The following is a 21,916-nucleotide window of genomic DNA, read 5'->3' on the forward strand; positions in this document are numbered from 1 at the left end:
GCTTCCGGGCCTTGATAAGTGGTGATCACTGTGTAAAAAAAAATCAGAACATTATAATATATCAGAACCGATAGAAAATTGACTTTATAATTACGAAACCTGCATAAATTAAAATATCATATCGCAACTTTATAATATATAAAAATCGATAGAACATTAACTCTATAATGATATATACGAAATCCGCAAGAATTAAAATAGCGTCCCTGCTATCTTAGATAAATACTTTTACAATTTTAACAAAAAAGCTACAATAATATCAGAGCGTCTCCATTTACGCTGGACATCCACAGAATGTCAATATCAATATATTACATATGAATGAGTTCGCAGTGAAATTTCCACAGGTCTCGCAAATAAATATAATTACACGTTATATAGTGCACATTTCCCTCGGCTATTCCTGCATTCACGAAAGTTTCTTTCTGTTGATTATCACACATATCAAACCTACTCCTTGACATTAGTTGCTGGACGGCATGTTATCTATCTATCTATCTATCTATCTATCTATATATATATATATATATATATATATATAAAGTAGTAGCGTTCGTGTGTGTGTGTGTGTGTGTGTGTGTGTGTGTACAAGTCTTCTGTTCAAAGAAATATGTAATTTCTTGCAAAGGAAATCTGCGTGTATACCTCTCCTGGTCAAAAAAATATAAATCCGTCAAAGGCTATTTCTATCAAAGGAGATTACAATTTCAATTTTATGTGTGATTTCTTTATATCGTATTTTCAAACAAAATCGGCACTGAATGAGTAACCTCATTTGCATATTGCATTAAAGAAAATTGATTTTAATAATTAGCTCGATCTTATTAATTATTTGCTGTAATAGAATCGTTTTAATTGTACTATTTAGAAATACTATTTAAAGTTTATTTATTTAGTTTATTTTTAATTCAGTTTATATTTGATTTACTTTATTTTCAAGTATTAGTATTTGACAACAGTTGCATTTTTAACCGGAACTCTCATACTAAATTGTGAGAGTTATTTCCCTACGCTAATGCTTCCGGTTTTGTTTGAAAACAAGGACCACTTTTTTTGTATTTGCGGTTGAGATACGCAAATCATAGGTAATTTTTTTTAATCGTAATTACGTAACACTTTTTGGCACTTCTGCAGCTCAGCAACATGTCAGCAACAGAGACGAGTTGGAATGAGAAGCGCTACCTTCGGCAGTTCTGTGAACCTCAAATATAAACAAGTTTCTCCGATAATGCAAAACTATAAACAAGTTTTTACGATAAGGCAAAAATAATTTAATAACGAAATAAATAACACAAAATATATTAAAATTAAAACATTTCGCAAAAAAATACATAATACCGAAGTACATAATACAAAAATATATGAGAATCAAAACATTTATTGTATAAAAATGCATCAGAATTTAAGGTACTTGTGCATTCTTTGAACGAGATGTAACTCAGCGTTCGCTCGGCTTTCTCCAGAACATGACGTTAACAGCCGGATAATGCCGAGCGTCGACGATGAACTCGTAACAACGCTACAAAGAAGAAAAAATAGGAAATTTTTAAATGTAAAAACATCAGAAAAAGAAAAGAAAAATTACCGTAATTTTATATTATAAGAGAAACAACCTTTTCTTCACACAGTATCAACTGCGTGAAGAAAAGGTTGTTTCTGTTTTTGTCTAATAAATAATTTTAAAGCAATTTTTTAAAATAAATAAGTTTTAAGCAATTTTTTTAAATAAATAATTTTAAGCAATTTTTTTTTTTTAATAAATAATTTTTAAGCAATTTTTTGTCAAATAAATAACTTTTAAGCAATTTTTTTTTTAATAAATATGTGTTAGCAAATGTTTTTTGTCCAATAAATAACAACAAAAGTGGGTGGGTTGTGGTTGGGTTTTTTGTTTTGTTTTGTTCGTTTTTTTTTTAGTTTTTTTGTGTTATTTTTTTGGGGGGGGCGATTGACTGGGAGTAATTGGAATTTATTTTTTTTCCAATGCCAGGAAAATTTCCGGTGCTTATGCACTTTTGATGCCGCTCTATTTTTAAATAGTTTGTTTCAGGTGAAATTCAAGTTTCACTATATCTGTTTTATTAAATTGTTAGATGGAAGCACAGAATAGTTACAAAACACACCCTTCTCATGTTAGGAATGGTTTTCGAAATAATAACATTATTTCAGCACGGTAGCAAAAGTGCACAAGTACCAAATTCCCTTAGAAAGTTGTTTTTTCCTCAGACTATTGGACGGCATCAGACGACGGCAAAGTGGGCGGAGAAAAGGTAGCGGATATGTAAGGAAACTCTTCACCAACCGGGTACCTTTCGGCGATGTAAATTAATATGGAGACAAACAAATCGCTGTGTGCCGAGCTCAACCCACATTCACGCTGGAGGTTTTTATTCGTTGCCATCTCGTATATCAGTTTGATAATGCACGTGGTTTTTAGCCGGGATTGTCCCAGTCTTGATTACTCTCCATCGTCGACATTTAACATTTCCATACCTCCAGCCATAGCCGTCGATAATTCTGTCTCTTTATGCTAGAATGCACTGACTTGCATGTGTAAAAAATGGTGGATTTTTTTTTTTTTTTTTTTTTTTACAATTGGTATCCAAATTCTCGTCTGCTGCTCTGGCGTACGCACGCGCGTCGAGTTGAAACTCAGCGCACAGTGTTGTGATTAGCTGATAGCCATGATACGTGCCGAGCTGTTGACGTCGTGTTCCGGGGAAAGCCGAGCCGAACGCAAAGTTACGTTTGGTTAAAAGGATGCATAAGTACCAAATATAATTTTAAAGTATAAAAATGTATCGAAATATAATTTTTTTTTAATATCATTTTTTTTCAATGAGTGATTCATAACTGAAAATAAAAAATAAATATGTTAGATGCATGAAAGATTTATAGATTGTTTTTAGAATTTTTTGTTTTCTGTTTTTTATTTATTTATTTATTTATTTACAGTAAGATTGTATAAAAATCGGAGAATAGCTTGCACGAACTTTTCGAAAAGTACAAGTTATCGAACCACTGTTCTTTGGCTGAGAAACGACCTCTATCGGCCGTTCTTGAAACTAAAATACACACATTCGTCTCATGTTTCTTAGCTTCAGAATTGCCCTATTTTTTTTATATATATTGTTTTTTAACAAGTGTACTTATAATAAAATGGCATTGTGTTTTGTTATATAATTTTATACAGGAAAATCTATGCGGCATTATTGGAGATCGTATCTTTGATAGAGCAAGTTTGTTAAAAGGCCGCGTTGCCCGGGAAGAGTAAAATTAATATGTTTTGTTCGGAATTGCCCAGGATAAGAAGTGATATTACAGTTGTATTAAAACACAACATCATCTTTTTTTTTATATGGCCCGGGCAACGTCGGGTAGCCCTGCTAGTGTTTTTATTGTTCCGCTTTAGTTCAAGCAAGTTTCTGCTCCATAAAGTGGGTGGAAACAATACCGTCTGATCTTGATCGTGACTTTCTATCTGTTAACATTTCTATTGCGGAATATTGTGGACATCTTAGGCGCCAAGAAACGTTAACAAAATGTTTGCTTTCCTGGTTTCCATATCGTCTTAAAACAACAACAAAAAAACATGTCATCTTAAAGTATGTTGACCATTTCTTCCACCTACCTCTAGAATGGCGATATGGCGACACTCGGAGATGTTTGATGTGGTTTTTATTCACAAACGTTTAAAATATCTTAGATGTCTTTGTGGACAAAACATGAACTATTGGTTGCTAACTGTAATTTCATATTTTGTCAACGCAATCGCAAAACTTCCCGACAAAAGTTTAGGATATTCTTTCTTCAACAATTTCTGTTATTGTTGTTGTTGTTGGTGGTGGTGGTGGTGGTGGTGGTGGTGGTGGTGGTGCTGCTGCTGCTGCTGGTGTTCCTCCTCCTCCTCCTCTTCTTCTTCTTCCTCCTCCTTCTCCTCCTCCTCCTCTTCCGGTACTTGTCTAGTTGATATTTGCGATCATGGTTCAATCGTGCCTTAACCAGAAACATTATTTTAAACACGCCCCTACCTTATCAAAGAAACTACTGTTGATTTTATACGCCGATCCTTCTGCTTGTGCGGTCATAAAACTTTTTCAAATGCATTTGTGATTTCAGGCTGTATAATATTTGGATAAAAATCGGACTGTTCCTCCTTTAATCGGATTTTTTTCAGTTATGGATGTTCGATACTTATCGGAGACATTCCGATACAAAACCTATCTAAGAACACACCCAGACACATAAAATGCATTTGTATGAAATTTTGGAAAAATCGGCCAGGCCGGTTTAGATTCCATACAAAAAGAACACGCACACACATGCACAGTGTGTCATATTTGGTCTCTGTGGAAATTCTACGCAATATAGAATTTCTATGGGTGTTTATAATTTATTGTTACAACTACCATTTATTCTAAAATATTAAATGTCGATCAGGATCGGTACCATTAAAAATGAAATTATTATGAAACCTTTTGAAACTTATTTAAATTTTTACTGTTTTTTTTTTTTTGTTTTTGTTTTTTTCGACGGGAATAAACAGTTGGATTTCGGAACAATTCATTTTAAAATGTATAAAATTTTATCTTAACGTTTAGTCACTAATTATTACTTCGCTTATCGTACCATCTCATTTTTAGTCCTTGTCCAGAATTCTCTCCATATTAAATACGGCTATGACAACAGCATATTCTTTTCATTGTTTTGAACATCGAGTGTGTATCCGTTGATATCTTATATGCTTTTATACAGAGTGGTGTGGTTCTCGATTGATTAACTGTGTCTAACTGTGTCGGCTATGTACTCGAGAGTCAAAAGATGATAGCATTATGCTATTGTCAAAACCCTAATATAAAAATAAAACAAAATAAAGATTAAACTTCATTATGTATGCACCTGTGACGGAGAAAACATATCGTACACCAAAAATCACGTAAATCGATCAAGTAGTTTTATCTTTATATTCATAACGAAACTCATTTTAAAACGCATTTTAGTTTTTCCAATCCATCTCCGCCCCCAATGTTAAGAACGACTTTTTGAAATCTTGCAGTTTTTAAGCATTTAGAGTTATCTCCCTTCTGTTTTCAAAGATGGCGTCGCGAGATTGTCTCTCGTAGTTTCGCTATAAAATTCGATTTTCTTATTTAAAAACAAAATTACTAAATAATAATTTTTAACCTACGATATCTTTTTTCCGTCATAAAGATTTTTTTTTTTATTGTTTTAAATATAGGGGAATTCTGCACAAGCATTCATTTTTTTATGTGTGTGAAAGAGGAAAACATATGTACGAACAGAAAATACGATAGCGTTTTATCATGAGAACTAGCGGGACCTGTGGAAATTCCACAGCGGCATCTTTTATATATTACTGCTGGACATTCTGTGGGCGTTCAGTGATATTATTGTAGGTCGTTTGTTAAAACTGTAAAAGTATTTATTTAAGTAATCTGGTTAATATAGCGTCAGAATATATCTGGTTATTACGGTTTTTCTGCAATATCCTTATAGGAGTCTGTGGCGTACTTCTATTGTATGGACGCCCGGTACGAACGGAAAACTCACGACAGCAGTATGCCATTTCTAAACAAATACTACCCTTGGATCCTAGCCAGATGACCAAGAAGCTATATTTTAGTTTAACGTACGGCCCAAAAGCGACATCATTTTTACTTTTTATTTTTTACATTGCGTCTTCGGTGATCGGGAGATCCTATTTATTAAAAAGGCAGATAGAATGTGATAACATACTACAAACATACAATTAGCTTATCTATATGTTATACTAATAATTGTTATTACATTCTATCCTCTTTGTTAATAAATAGGATCTCCCGAGCGAAAACATATTATTTGGAAACCGTGACACATTCACGCACGTAGGCACGTTAATAAGGGCCTGTATTAAAATTTTTAGTAAATAATAATAATAATAATAACAACAACAACAACGACAACTGCTAGTTGTATCTGTGGAAATTCCACAACCGCAGCTTTCATATGCAATATATTTCTGCTGTGAATTCTGCGGATGTTAAGCGCGAATGTAGACGCAGCGATATTATTGTAGCCCTTTTGTTAAAGCGGTAAAAGTATTTGTTTAAGTAATCTGGTTAATATAGCGTCAGAGTATATTTGGTTATTGCGGTTTATCTCCATTATCCTTATAGGAGTCTGTGGCGTATTTTCATTGTATCCGTCGTGAACGGAAAATCCACGATATCATTATGCCATCTTTAGACAGAACAGATTACTACCCTTGGATCCTAGCAAGTAAATCAAGAAGGTATAGTTTAATTTCACGCACGGCCAAAAAGCGATACCACTTATTTATTTATTTATTACATTGTGTATCTACATAGTGCCCCACTTGAAAGTAGCCCGGAAAAAAGTAAAGAGAAGGAACATTCTTTTATTGTTTAAATTAATTGTAACATTGTTTACATTACATTTAATGTTATAAAAGCTGCTGGAAGTCCTCCCATTGACATCTACGCATTTCTGGGCACGTTTAACAACGTTTGCAGATACTGCCTGTAGATCTGCTCTGGCGATTCTCATGATAGCGTTGGCAATACTCTCCTTTAGTTGGTATAAATTGTGAGGATTATTTGCATAAACGTTTTGTTTTAAAGTCCCCCAAAGATTAAAAAAAAAAATCACATGATGACAACCCTTTGCTTATTGTTCTCTCTTCCATAAACATGTCATGAACTGATGTAAATGATCTGTGAGACGTGTGGCATGTAGCGCCATCTTGTTGGAAAAAGAATTGCATTTTGTCTTGTGGTGTCAGTTGGTCTGTAAGAGAAAGATTAGACAGATCAGGCTACTTTTAAGTGAGTAACCCTGTATATAGTAATTTAATGTTTGTAGTATGTTATCACCTTCTATCCTCTCGTTTAATAAATAGAATCTCCCGATCGAATAATTTATAATCTGGAAACCGTGACACACGTACGTACATATTACGTTAAAGGTAATATTACAGAATTAATATATAGACTAGCAAAACCCGTGGCAATTGCACAGACTGAGAAACATTTAATTAACAAATGCTGTGATAAAGCTAATGATTTTTCTGTATAGCGCAATATAGTTTTTTAGACAGAAAAAAGAGAGTATTTTAAATAAGATAAATTATTGAATACTAATAAATACTCAGAAAGTAATATTGTGCTACATAGTTCAATACAAATAATGAAATCACATTGTAAGAGACAATCTTTGATTTACTCCTTTAGTCTAGCACCTCTTGGCAGACAATGCCCTTTTTTCTGCCATGTTTTTATTTTCGAATGTTCCCTTTTTATACGTAAAGTATAGCTGACCTCTTTCTTAGGTGAATAAACGCTGCACGTCGAAATTACTACGAGTTCCTTTCTCACGTCGTTACAACAATGATTATATATGTTTTATTATGGTTTTCGAAAACGATGTTACATCAGAGGGAGATAACTCTTGTATTCTCTTCTAGAGTTGTCAGATTGGCCTTTTCGGAGCCAAATTCGCGAATTTGGCCTTTTTTTAAGCAGTTTGGCTTTAAATAATTGTATTTGGTCTTTTTTAAAATGTAACGTACAGACTAACTAAGGAAGAAGCTCGCAGAATATATATATATGTATATATATATATATATATATATAACTACTTCATTTACTCACATAAAATTGATATACGAAAGTATAGATTTATGCGTAAATTTTAAGTATTTACTTCAAAAGTAGGTAGAGCTAGTTAGTAATTTATAAAATATATATGGCGATTAAGCTACACTGAATATTCGGCGTTTCATCCACTCTAGGAGTCCTCAGGCTTATGCGCGAATTCTGTGGTTGTTTATCGTTTTTATATGGTCCTCTTCTATTGAGGATTTAGTTAGCCAATAAGAGGACCATATAAAAACGATAAACAACCACAGAATTCGCGCATACGCCTGAGGAATCCTAGAGTGGATGAAACGCCGAATATTCAGTGTAGCTTAATCGCCATATATATTTTATAAATTACTATATATATATATATATATATATATATATATATATATATATATATATATATATATATATATATATATATATATAGTCTTTGAAGTTTGTAACATTTGAAACCACACAAAAAATTATTTTTTATCATTCATTAAAAAAAACATCTAGTCAGTAAGTCATTTAATCACCTGCAATCACTGCATCAACTCTCAAATTTACTATAATACCAATTTTTATATTTTTTAAGGGATCATCAGTTGTTTACCATGAAACACTGTTTCGGGGATTTAAAAACAATATATATATATATAGGTAAAATGCTGTAAAATTTCCATTTGTTTGTGGAGTACCATGTTATAGTGTAAAGATTAGTTACAGCCAGCCGGTAATGGCGCAAAACAATCGGGAGGTCAACCTTCCTTGTTGTTTTTTTCTCTACTATTTAGTGTGCTAATTTGTGCGAATATCAGAGAACAAAGAACACCTGTAGGGTTTTTGTTGTTGTTGTTGTTGTTGTTGTTGTTGTTGTTGCTGTTGTCTCATACTTTTACAACAATGCCAACATCCGTAATCCTTTCCTTTTCTATTATTCCACCCCACCTCTCCTCCCCGTCTCTCTCTCTCTCTCTCTCTCTGCGTCTCTCTCTCCCCATCTCACTCACTCTTTCTCTCTCTATTGCATCCTGATTTATTTTCTAATCGTTTGTTGCTTTACATATATATATATATATATATATATATATATATATATATATATATATATATATATATATATATATATATATATATATATATATAGCGACAGGCATGTGACATCATCCTCTCCCCTTCTCCTTCACCTTCTCCAACCTGCACTGAAGAGGCCGGTGAGATCATTTGTGTCTCGTTGGCCGAAAGCCGCCCAATATGGCAGACATCTTAGTCTGTCTTGTCTCTCGTTGTTCATACCGATTATTCCGCACGCAACAACGAGAACAAAACGAGAACGAACACTTAGCGAGTAGAACTGTGAATTCACTAACAAAAATGTAGTTTTCAGTCAGTAGTCACACCAGTTGAGGATTTTTTGTTTGTTTGTTTGTTTGTTTGTTTTTATTCAACTCAAACAAGGTACATTGCCACTAAAACGCTAGGGCCTACTGTGAATTAGATACCACATCTAGAGGAACATTCTAAGTAGGGAGTTGAGCAACGAGATGTCTGTTCATAATACATTGAAATTTTTATATCTTAGTACAGTCAAAGTAGGCAACTGGGAAGGAATTACAAAAGCCTAGCAGATCGAGAAAAGCAACAATTAGAATAGAGGAGTTTCCAGCATCTACAGTAGAGGGATAGTATTTTGCTGCTTCTGAGGTTTGTCGATGGGATTTACTTCGGAGAGTATCAGTGTTACGAGATCATCGAGATCATAGAAGGTACATCCGTTGAAGTCTTAAGTTTAAAATAACATATTTTCTTGGTCTGTGTCTGGAAAATTTACTCTTCGAGCTGTCTTCGTTGAGTTTGTAATGAAATTTTCGCCTGTCTGTTTCTGTTAATTTTGAAACAGTATTTTCATTGAACTGTCTCTGTTCATTTTGAAATAGCATTTTCGATAATCGAATGCCCATAATTATTTTACAAAAAAATATGCCCATAATTATTTTACAAAAAATATGCCCATAATTATTTTACAAACAAATATGCCAATAATTATTTTACAAAAAAATATGCCCATAATTATTTTACAAAAATATATGCCCATAATTATTTTACAAAAAATATGCCCATAATTATTTTACAAAAATATGCCCATAATTATTTTACAAAAATATATGCCCATAATTATTTTACAAAAAAATATGCCCATAATTATTTTACAAAAAATATGCCCATAATTATTTTACAAACAAATATGCCAATAATTATTTTACAAAAAAATATGCCCATAATTATTTTACAAAAATATATGCCCATAATTATTTTACAAAAAATATGCCCATAATTATTTTACAAAAATATATGCCCATGATTTTTTACGACAAATATGTCCATAATATTTAACGAAAAATATGTCCATAAAGATATTTCCCAACGAATTATCTTCCCTGAAAAACACAAAATAAACACAAAAACTACTGGTGTTTACATACGAGCATATAAAATGTGCACATCATACGCAGACAGACACACACATACACACACATATGAAAACACACAAACACACGTGCGCGACTTTGTTGATTTATGATTTACATATGCAATAAGTTAAATATTTATATAAGTTAAATAATATCAATGATACTTGATATTACCGGTGGGTGCCACTTAACATTGAAAGTCGATTTATAAATATTTATTTTAATATATTTATAGCAATGCAGTACAAAGAACGAAAGGCAATTTGACAGGCTGTCGTATAACGGCCACAACCCCCTCTCTCCAATTTATTATAATAAGCAAGCTGATTCTAACTATAAAAAAAAATCGGATATATACATTTTCCCAGACTCTACAAAAACAACTGTCAATAATATTGGATGTATATTTTCTCTCTTCACAATGGGCCGACCCTTCGAGGTTAACATTACTGGCAAAATAAAGAGAAATGTTGTATAAAATGTTACCAAAGGCAAAATAAGTTGCTCTCCTGTAATTAAACGCTTAAAAATTAGCACAAACCTGTTCGTGTGAAGTCTGTAAGCTTCCATGCAGACAAAAAAATTAAGAAAAAATGGCCGCCTTTTCTCTTTATAAGCTTGTGATATTGTCATCTAACATGGAAATTAGATGCTTCCGGTTTGATATAAAAGCCTGCTTTTTCAATCCTTCTTTTTAATTTATGAAAGAACTTATTGCAATAAACAAGCTGTTTCTATTAAATATTCAATAAAATAGACGGTTAATCTCCAAACCACTGTCTAATGTCTTTAATCTGGCCTGCATCGCCATTATGAAAAAAGTGTAAACATATTTAGGAAAATCTGTAAAAATAACGTGGTGGTTTTTCGTTTTGTTTAAAAATGATTAAAAAATAATTTTAACTACAAAAACAAAATCGCACATAACATATTACTTATATGGATTGAATAGTATTAAATATTCAATCAAATAGATTAGGTATATCTAAACTACGACCCGTAGTGTGGCTGTTTTGCTCTTTGTTCAGAAAATAATTAAAAGAATGAGGTTTTAGAAAACCAGTTTCATTAAAAAGCGAAACCAATTGGCAAAAGATTATAAAACATGTCTAGATTAGCATTTTTATTTATTTTTATTTTATTTTATTTTTTATTTATTTATTTATTTATTTATTATTTATTATTTTATTTATTTATTTATTTATTTATTTTTTTTTTTTTGTTCTAAGGAGTCAACAATATGCTCTCCTCGGACCTAAAACTTTAGAAAGCCCTGAAATAGGCAATAAAATGTCCTCATTAATTTATTTTTTAACATCAAGCTAATTCCAACTACAAAAACAAAATCGCACATAACATATAATTTTTATATACAACTTAAATTCTATTAAATATTCAATCAAATAGACTGGTAGTCTCCAAACTACGGCCCGCCAATGTCTTTAATCTGGCCCGCGGAGCCATTATGAAAAACGTAAACATATTTAGGAAAAACAATTTTTGATGGAAATCTGGAATAAAAATGATTTTCAAAAAATTATTCTAACCACAGAAGCAATATCGCACATAACATATAATACTTATATGGATTGAATTGTATTAAATATTCAATCAAATAGATCAAGTGTCTCCAAAATACAGCCCGCATGCCAGATTGGACTCGTCAAGATCTTTAATCTGGCCCGCAGACCCCCTTATGGAAACTGTATAAATATTTAGGAAAAATTTTTTTAATGGAAATGTGTGAAAATAGTGTGGCGTTTTTCTTTTTTTTTTTTTTTTTTTTTTGTTTCTCTTTTTTCAGAAAATGATTAAAAGAATAAGGTTTTAGAGAACCAGTTTCATGAAAAAGTAAAAAATAATTAGCAAAACAGTATAAAACATACCCAGGTTATTTTTTAAAATATATTTTGGCTCTAAGAAGTCAGCAATATGCTCTCCTCTGATCGAAAACTTTAGAGAGTCCTGAAATAGAACATAAAATGTCCTCCTTAATTTTTTAAACATCATTTGAGTATTTATTCAGTTTATTTTTAACCTATTAATTGTTTTCTTTAATTTAATAACAAGACTTATAAAAACAATATTATTTGAGTGCAAAATAACTTTACAAAATCTACCTGATTTCATAGGATAGAGAAATCGTTTATTATTTCCTTTAATCTAATTCATTGAATTCAAAAATATCCCATTTTCTTTATTCTGATTGTATTCTTAATATAATAAAATTATATTCAATACTTCATTTATTTTTTTAAAACTGAATTTAACAAATAAATAAAAACTGAATTTAACTTGAAAATACTATGCAATAAAATAGCTTTATAAATTTACTAATCAACTTATGTAAATGTGCTTATGCACTTATGTTACCGTGCTATTTTTAAATAGCATTTCATAGTCAAATTCAAGTTTCACGACATTCTTTTTATTAAATTGTTAGGTGGAAGTACAGATGAACAAAGCTTCTTTCTTAGAACTGCACGCCTATAGAATTGTCTTCCGTTTTCCTGCTTCCCAGCTTACTACAATCTGATTGTCTTCAAGTCTAATGTAAACAAGTTTTTGATGAGCCGTTCCATGTAAGCTAACAAATCTACCGAATCTCGATTACTAACGATTACTTTATTGTCCAATTGTCTACTGCACACTCTTTAACCCTTATCCTCGAGTGGCCTCTTAGCCTTGATAAGTGGTGATGCCTTTGTAAAAAAAAAAAGTTACAATATACCCCCCTCTTCATATTTCGAATGGCTTTCAAAATAATAACGCTATTGCTTCAACACGGTAATATAAATGCAGAGATACCAATATAAATTATTGCACAGTAAAAATAATTAAATTAAAAACAAAAATCTTTCTTTTATTATTTCGAATTATTTGATCAAGTAAAAAATGTCAGTTTTTAAATTGATTACTGGAATTTAGATTTGATTAAATACTTCAAAATAAGAAAATGATTTTTGTTTTAATTTTATTATTTTATAGTGTAAAAATTTATATCAGTTTTAAACATTAAAAAAATATTGTAAATAACAGTTTTGGTAGAAAAAAAAATGTCCACTGATATCGACTCGCGCATAAAAATTCGGTATAGGTGCATGTGAGCGAGAAAATAGGAAAATAGCTCCGGGAGACGTTTCCTACAGGAGAACCTTTTAACATAACGATGTGAAAAAATCTGAATATTTTAGGACCAATTGGAGAGTATTAGATTTATAATACAAATATTGAGAGTTTATATTAGAATAGCCATGGTGCCCGGCGTTTCCCGGGTGCTAGGAGTTGTGTGTTGAACAAACAAACAAAAATGTGGCAGTAGGTAGGCAGGCTCGAACCTGTACCGCGAAGGAGGAAAATAATGTGCAAAACAAAAACGTGACGTCTTTGCCGTTGCGTCCATCGCAAAATCGAAAGAGACGTGAAAATTAAGACAACTCAATCGAAAAGAAGTGATGACTTTCGAAAAAAAGCGCCCCCCCCCTTGTAGAAAACTGCCCAGTTGAAGGGCAAAGAATTAATGTTTTTGGTCAATTTTTAGATATTTGTTGGTCGAGCTTCAAAACGATACCAGTTTCGTCACGTTCCGACACACACACAAATACAGATTTTTGTTCTTTATATTATAGACTAGCCTGAGTGCCCGGCGTTGCCCGGGTGTTTGGAGGGGTGTGTTGAGTATAATAATAATAATAATAATAATAATAATAATAATAATAATAAATAAAAACAAAATGTGGTAGTAGGCAGGTAGGCTCGAATCCGTACCGCGAAGGAGGAAAAAAACGTGAAAAAAAAACGTGACGTCTTTGCCGTTGCGTCCATCACCAAGCCGGAAGTGGCGAAGGTTTAAATTAAGGCTAATCAATCGAAAAGAGGGTATGATTTTCGAAAATATCGGCAGAAAAAAGCGACCCCTCCTCATAGAAAAGTGCCAAGTCGAGAGTGAAGGAATTAATGTTTTAGACAATTTTTCGACATTTGTCGTCCGAAGGGTCGTGCATCAAAACGCTGCCGATCTCGTAAAAATCCATCGCCTCTCTCGAAAGTTTTAGGCGTACATACATACATGATGATTGTAACGTCTTGTCAGACGAGTGCTACGCCTTCAAACACTGAAAGTCCACGAGCCCGAAAATGACTTATTTAGCCCTGCCGGCGAATCCACACGCTCAAGCAGACATGACACTGAAGACGGTCATTGGTATATATACATATATATACATGCACGCATACATACATATGATGATGATTGCAACGTCTTGTCAGACGAGTGCCACTCCCTCAGACACTTAAAGTCCATGACTCCAAAATGCCTGAGAGAGTATCTATACAAAGATGATGTTACAGAGTCTTAGCTTTGTACGACAGCTAAGTCTCTCTCTCTCTCTCTCTCTCTCTCTCTCTCTCTCTCTCTCTCTCTCTCTCTCTCTCTCTCTGTTCAAAATGTTAAGATCAAGCAACAAGCAAGAGCGATATAGCCAGCAACAAATTAAACTGCAGACCAGCTTAATGCGGGTACTGGTGTCCCGCTTTATGTTTTTTTTTAAATCAGAGATTTGCTTCTCCTAGAAAGGTTGCATTAACCATGGCTTACGGGAGCCCTCTCAACCCCAACTCATATATACATACACACAAATATACACGGTGCTAGTTGGCCGTTGACCACGAAAAAGGGTTCATTCGCCCATTCGGTCAGGTCATCTCATATGCTACTGGTACCATGTAACCCAGTACTACCTGCCTCATGGTCGAGTCACCGGCGACTAAACTTGTTTGGTGAGGAGGGCGGCTAGTCTCCCTGAAGGATTAATAACCTTCCAATGCATACATATATACACATACATACACATACACACATACATATCTATAAACATACATGATGATGATGATTGCAACGTCTTGTCAGACAAGTGCCACTCCCTCAGACACTTAAAGTCCATGAGCCCAAAAATGACTTCTCTCGCCACAGGACCATTTTATAGACAAATCCCTATAGGAGTATCTATACACAGATGATGTTACAGAGTCTTAGCTTTGTACGACAGCTACGTCTCTCTCTCGGTTCAAAATGTTAAGATCAAGCAACAAGCAAGAGTGAGATAGCCAGCAACAAGTTAAACTGCAGACCAGCTTAATACGGGTACTGGTCTCCCGCTTTATGTTTTTTTTTAAATCAGAGATTTGCTTCTCCTAGAAAGGTTGCATTAACCACGGTTTACGGGAACCCTCTCAACCCCAACTCATATATACATACACACAAATATACACGGTGCTAGTTGGCCGTTGACCACGAAAAAGGGTTCATTCGCCCATTCGGTCAGGTCATGTCATATGCTACTGGTACCATGTAACCCAGTACTACCTGCCTCATGGTCGAGTCACCGGCGACTAAACTGGTTCCCCCACCAGACTTGTTTGGTGAGGAGGGCGGCTAGTCTCCCTGAAGGATTAAAAACAAGACCTTCCAATACATACATATATACACATACATACATATACACACATACATATCTATAAACATACATGCATACATATATGATGCTTGCAACGTCTTGTCAGACGAGTGCCACTCCCTGAGACACAAAATCCATGAGGCCAAAAATGACTGCCATCGCCAAAGGACCATTTTAATAGACAAATGCCTGAGGGAGTATCTATACACAGATGATGTTACAGAGTCTTAGCTTTGTACGACAGCTACGTCTTTCTCTCGGTTCAAAATTTTTAGATCCGGCAACAAGCAAGAGCAAAATAGCTTAACTAACATACATACATACATAGATACATACATTTAAACAGTTAGGTGAGATTTATATATGATAGATTTAGCTCCGCCCTCCTTTTAGCTTTTTGTTTGGTCATTTGCTAATTGACTGCCTGTAGTGGACTACACAAGTCTCTCACACCTGTATGTGTTCGGTTATTAGCCTAATAATAATTATTGCGTCTCTTCTTCCGGAGCTCACCTCGACCGGAAACCGTCGGTTGCGCCGATAAATGTCTGCTTTCTCTCTTAATTATTACTTTTTTTATAAACCACTTGTCTTTGGCAAGTTGTGATGATTAATCGACATTAAGTGGCTCACGTAACCGTGACGTCTACCACAAACCTCAATATCGAACAACAAATAAAAAAAAGAGCAGATATACAGGGGGGGGGGCGTCCAAAAGTATTGTCTCCTATTTTTTTCTAGAGGGATTAGAAATTGCATTGTTATGATTACCGAACTCATGCATTCATGATCTGAAAGTTTCATGTCTCTGTTACAGATATTGACGGTGTGAGACTTTAATAAAAAGCAACCCCCTGTCATGGAGATACGTCAGAAGCAGATATGTGTCACTGAATTCCTGGCGAAAGTGCATTGAGAACGGTTGTTACTATGTAGAAAAATAAATCCTAGAACACAAAAATCACTCGTTTTACTGGTATCACTCGTGTCTTCGCAGATTTTCAACTTTGTGAGTTTAAAAAATAGGAGGCTTTTCTTTTGGAACGACACTCGTATGACAAAGCGCCCTCCGGATACCCACGCACAACCGTCGTTTATTGCTGGCAAAAGTGCATTGAGAACAGTTGTTACTATGTAGAAAAATTAATCCTAGAACACAAAAATCGCTCGTTTTACTGGCACCACTCCCGTCTTCGATGCTCTTCGACATTTTGGGTTAAAAAATAGGAGGCTTTATTTATTGAACGATCCTCATATAAGACCGCTTATATACACATGCAAAAGTACTGAATAATTTATATCCTAGCGTTTGCGCTGTTGGGTTCCTGGACACGTGGCTGCCTTTTTTGTGTTGTTTTGTCGCGCGAGTCTGACTATTCACTTGCTTCTACGCGGTAAAAGTTAGGCACAAGGTCATTTTTTTCTTTTTTTACTCTTTCCTTATTTCATAAGGATTTCTCCTTCCCTGATACAAAAATGAACAGATGAAGTTTAACGTCGGAATTGTCACTACACACTGATCTCAACGAATAAGTCAATAATTGAGTAAGTCGATAGGTATCCCTGACGAAACGACTGTATTTATACGTACAGACTTGATCACGAATGGATTTTAAAAAATGGTTGGCCTACAAGCAAATAGCAACTACATGTTTTGCCAATCAGCAATTGAGAGCCCCAGCCACCTAATGTCTGGATGCTAAATCTTATTGACCGATATCAGCTTTGCCCGCCACAACAGAAACAATGGTTTAAAACCTGGCTTGAGGCAATAGCTTGTGTAGCCACACTGATAAGCTGTGATACTGCGACACAGTACTTTATGTGAATGACTCTCTCTTTCTCTCTCTCTCTCTCTCTCTCTATATATATATATATATATATACACATATATATGCACACACACGCACACACACACACACATATATATATATATATATATATATATATATATATATATATATATATATATATATATATACATAAATGTTTAGAGGTACAGAATTTAAATAAAGTTTTAAATATAATGGGCGGAAGTCTCTCGGGAGCTCTTTGTGTCGGCAGAAAGAAACATCTAACGCATTGTTTCTCTTTGGGGAACTGTGAATCTTTTCTCCCGTTTTTTGTTTTTTTGTTTTTCCCCCTCGTTGTGCCATTATTTTAATCGTTTTTTAAACGTTAATAAACTTTATTTTAGTGTCCCCGTAATTTTTGGCACATTCAATAGTTCCCCATCAGAACTCTTTACTTTCGACATAGTATTATTATTTTTGCGCTATCGATTTTCTCCTGATAAGATGATAGCTGAAAGAGCTCTCGAGAGACTTCCGCCCATTATATTTAATATATATATTTAATATATATATATTTTATATATATATATATATATATATATATATATATATATATATATATAATGAAAATTATAGAAATAATATTCCAACGTGACGAAGAGATTAAAAAAGATCAAATTGTATGTTTATCAATGTTTCTTCTTTGTTTCAAGAATTCCTCGGGAATAAACCACTAATATAATATTTGAAGATAAACTTGTTACGTTTTTGATGTGAAAAAGATGTCTTTGTTTTATTTCAGAACGAAAAAAGCCGTTATCTTTCGAAGTGTATATAGCGTTGTAGAATGGAGTGAGTGGGGTTTTATGACATTTGTCATCGCAAAACCGCACCGAAAAATAGTTGCATTCATTTCTGTTCAAATTAGAATATCAAAATAACAGGCATGATGATCGATTTCTTCCTATGAGCATTCAGAATTTGCAGTCCGGAGTATTTTCCAGAATCAATAAGCAAAGATCATATACACTTGCCACTTCTTTCACAAACGGACATCTTTTATCGACACGTGCTTATAATGCAATAATTTGTAAGATTCTAAACAAACTAGGAATTCTTATAACCCACATCACAAATCATAAAGCAAACATTTAAAACAACAAAACATTTACAAAAGAAACATCTAATGCATCTGTAACAGACCATAATCGTCTTCAAATATACGTCGGTGAACTCAACGACGACTAGAGAAAAGGCTCAATGAACATATATAGATATATGAAAAAACAGCAATTTCCTTGAATGCATTATTCTCTTGGTCTCTGCACCTTGAATATTTTAATAACTTCAAATAAGGTAAAATCATAAAATTCATCTATAATATAAATCTCACCTGTCTGTTGAAATATATGTATGCACATATGTATGTATGTATGTATGTATGTATGTATGTATGTATGTATGTATGCACGTATGTATGTATGTATGTATGTATGTATGTATGTATGCACGTATGTATGTATGTATGTATGTATGTATGTATGTATGGGCGAATTAACCCTTTTTCGGGGTCAACGGCCAACTAGCACCATGTGTGTGTGTTTGTGTGTATGTGAGTGTGTGTTGGGGTGGAGAGGGCTCCCGTAAGCCGTGGTTAATGCAACCTTTCTAGGAGAAGCAAATCTCTGATTTAAAAAATCATAAAGCGGGAGACCAGTACCCGCATTAAGCTGGTCTGCAGTTTAACTTGTTGTTGGCTATCTCGCTCTTGCTTGTTGCTGGATCTCAACTTTTTGAACCGAAAGAGAGACTTAGCTGTCGTACAAAGCTAAGACTCTGTAACATCATCTGTGTATAGATACTCCCTCAGGCATTTGTCTATTAAAATGGTCCTGTGGCGATGGAAGTCATTTTTGGGCTCATAGAGGGAGTGGCACTCGTCTGACAAGACGTTGCAATCATCAATCATCATGTATGTATGTATGTATGTATGTGTGTGCGTGTGCATGTCTCGCAAAAACCTTCGACAGAGGCGACGGATTTCACGAGATCGGTATCGTTTTGGAGATCTATCCTTCGGACCACAAATATCGAAAAAATGGTCAAAAACATTAATTACTTAACCCTCAACTAGGCACTTTGGACCTATATTTTCGAAATTCATCCCCTCTTTTCGATGCAGTGACCTTAATTTAAACCTTCGGCATTTCAGTTTGGCGGTGGGCGCAACGGCAAAGACGTCACGTTTATGTTGTTGTTTTTTTTTTTGTTATTTTTACATTCTTTTCCTCCTTCGCGGAACGGGTTCGAGCCTGCCTGCCTGTCACTTCTTTTTTGTTTTTTTGTTTTTTGCTACACACACACCTCCAAACATTCGGGGAACGCCGGAACTCAGGCTAGTTTATCACATAAATCTGACCTATCTGCTTAAATGTATGTACGTCTGCCTAAAACTTTCCACAGAGGTGACGCGTTTGCACAAGATCCATATTGTTTTGAAACTTGGCCTTTCGGACGACAAATATCGAAAAATTGGCCAAAAACATTCATTCCTTCACCTTCAAATGGGCACTTTTCTACAAGGGGAGGTCGCTTTGTTCGCCGATATTTTCGAAAGTCATCCCCTCTTTTCGATCGACTTGCCTTAATTTAAACCGTCGCTACTTCCAGTTTTTTCGATGGACGCAACGGCAAAGACGTCACTTTTTTTACACGTTCTTTTCCTCCATCTCTGTACGGGTTCGATCCTGCCTGCCTACTACTACTTTTTTTGTTTGCTCAACACACACCCCCAAACACCCGGACAACGCCGGGCACCCAAGCTAGTTTTAAATAAAACTCGACAAAGACTTCTGTAAGCAACACTCAAAGACAAGCAATGTGGACGTTTCTTGAAATGAAATAAAAAGGATTAATGAAGAAATAAAAATATAATTTCCAGAAATATGATACCACAGCAAATGATATCTAGTGGAATATATATATATATATATATATATATATATATATATATATATATATATATATATATATATATATATAAATATTTATATATTAGTGGCCTAGCAAGGCCACAGGGGAGAAAACCAAAGCAGCAAAACTGAAACTGCATTCCAGGACACTATATATTCAAATGTAGGCAGATTTAGGCAGATTTTATTTGTTTGAAAATATAGGTTCTTTTTTACCAACTTTGATATAATTTTAACCATCGAATAGTATTATAATCTTCAATAAGCCTTCAAATTTTAATGTAATTTCCTCCCATAAAACCAAAGATATGAGCATTTCGATATTCAATTTGACTAAGAGTATATATATATATATATATATATATATATATATATATATATATATATATATATATATATATATATATATAAGGGAGTTATATATATATACTCCTATTAATTAGTTATATATATATACTCCTATTAATTTATTTTTGTTGTGTGTGTGTATTGATCTCCATATTAAAAAAATAAAGAAAATAAAACTTTTTTATATATGTGTCGTAGAATTCATTCATCTGCTAAATTGCATATTCTTTTAAACATTTATGTTATTTAATTCCTTATTAGTTTTTTTTCTCGGTTTTCTTAAAAGGGTCATCATCTTTAACTATTACGTGTAATTATATTCATGCACGTATTCTATATGACTTATACTTTGCGTAATATTTGCAAACTCCTCTGTCAGTTTTTGATCTGCAGACATGAAACTTAATATATAGGGTATTCGAACCACTTCGAAACTTTATTTTGGGGTTTTAGTCGGGGAAAATCGGTGCAAAAGTGTGAAAATTAAAAAAAAAATGGAATTTGCCAGGTAAAGGTCGAACGACGGCATTACGAATATATGTACGTAATAACTATTGTTTCATGTTTTAATTTTTAGTCTTGCAATAAACGTGTCTCCATAGCTGAGGTATGAACGTCAAATGAAAAAGTAAATCGTTAGCTGAACGTTTTAGTTTCGATTCTCGGTACTGGCGCACGAGTCATTTTTTTTAACTGTTTAAATTATTGCTATATATTGGGTCCAATCTCGACAATTATATAAATGCAAATCTGTCTGCGTGTGAGAGTTCATTCCTTATAGACTCCAAAACGGCTGAACAGATTTTCTTTAAAATTTCCAAAACTTTACTGTATAAGTCTGGGAGTGATCTTAGTTAATTTTATCTCAGAATACCCCCCGATAATTACCGATAATCGAAAATAGAAACCGATATTTTAATTTATCTATCAGACGTGAAGCCATTTTTTCCATGTCGTCGCTTAGTAACAATGATAGAACAACGGGCCGTGAAAATTCTACTATGGGTAAGTTGACAGTGTGCTTTTTTGTTTTTTTTGTTTTTTTGTTTGTTTGTTTGTTTGTTTGTTTGTTTGTTTGTTTGTTTTTTTTTTTGCATGGCGTGGTCTGTAGGTTCAAACTCCGCACGTAAATTTCTTAGTTCTTTTTCTATTAGCTGCAAAGATTTTTATAAGATGTAAAAATTAATGTACTTTATTTATTGTTGTTTTTTTGTCTATTTGTTTTTTTTA

At 33.7% G+C, this 21,916-nt stretch overlaps 1 protein-coding gene across 2 annotated transcripts in view; it reads right to left on the reverse strand.

The window, feature by feature from the left end:
• The window catches only part of LOC145239995 (uncharacterized), a 201,648-nt gene that overhangs the window by 161,484 nt on the left and 18,248 nt on the right, over positions 1-21,916 (reverse strand). Inside the window, exon 2 of one of the 2 annotated variants that reach the window (XM_080103579.1) lies at positions 12,004-12,082. The exons of the other annotated variant lie outside the window; for it this stretch is intronic. The gene's annotated coding sequence lies outside the window, so the exon portion shown is untranslated. The remainder of the gene's footprint in view (positions 1-12,003; positions 12,083-21,916) is intronic. 2 annotated transcript variants of the gene reach the window in all.

Source organism: Euprymna scolopes, chromosome 19 (genome assembly GCF_053919585.1).
Source record: "Euprymna scolopes isolate OS-2025 chromosome 19, ASM5391958v1, whole genome shotgun sequence".
Lineage (NCBI taxonomy): Eukaryota > Metazoa > Mollusca > Cephalopoda > Sepiida > Sepiolidae > Euprymna > Euprymna scolopes.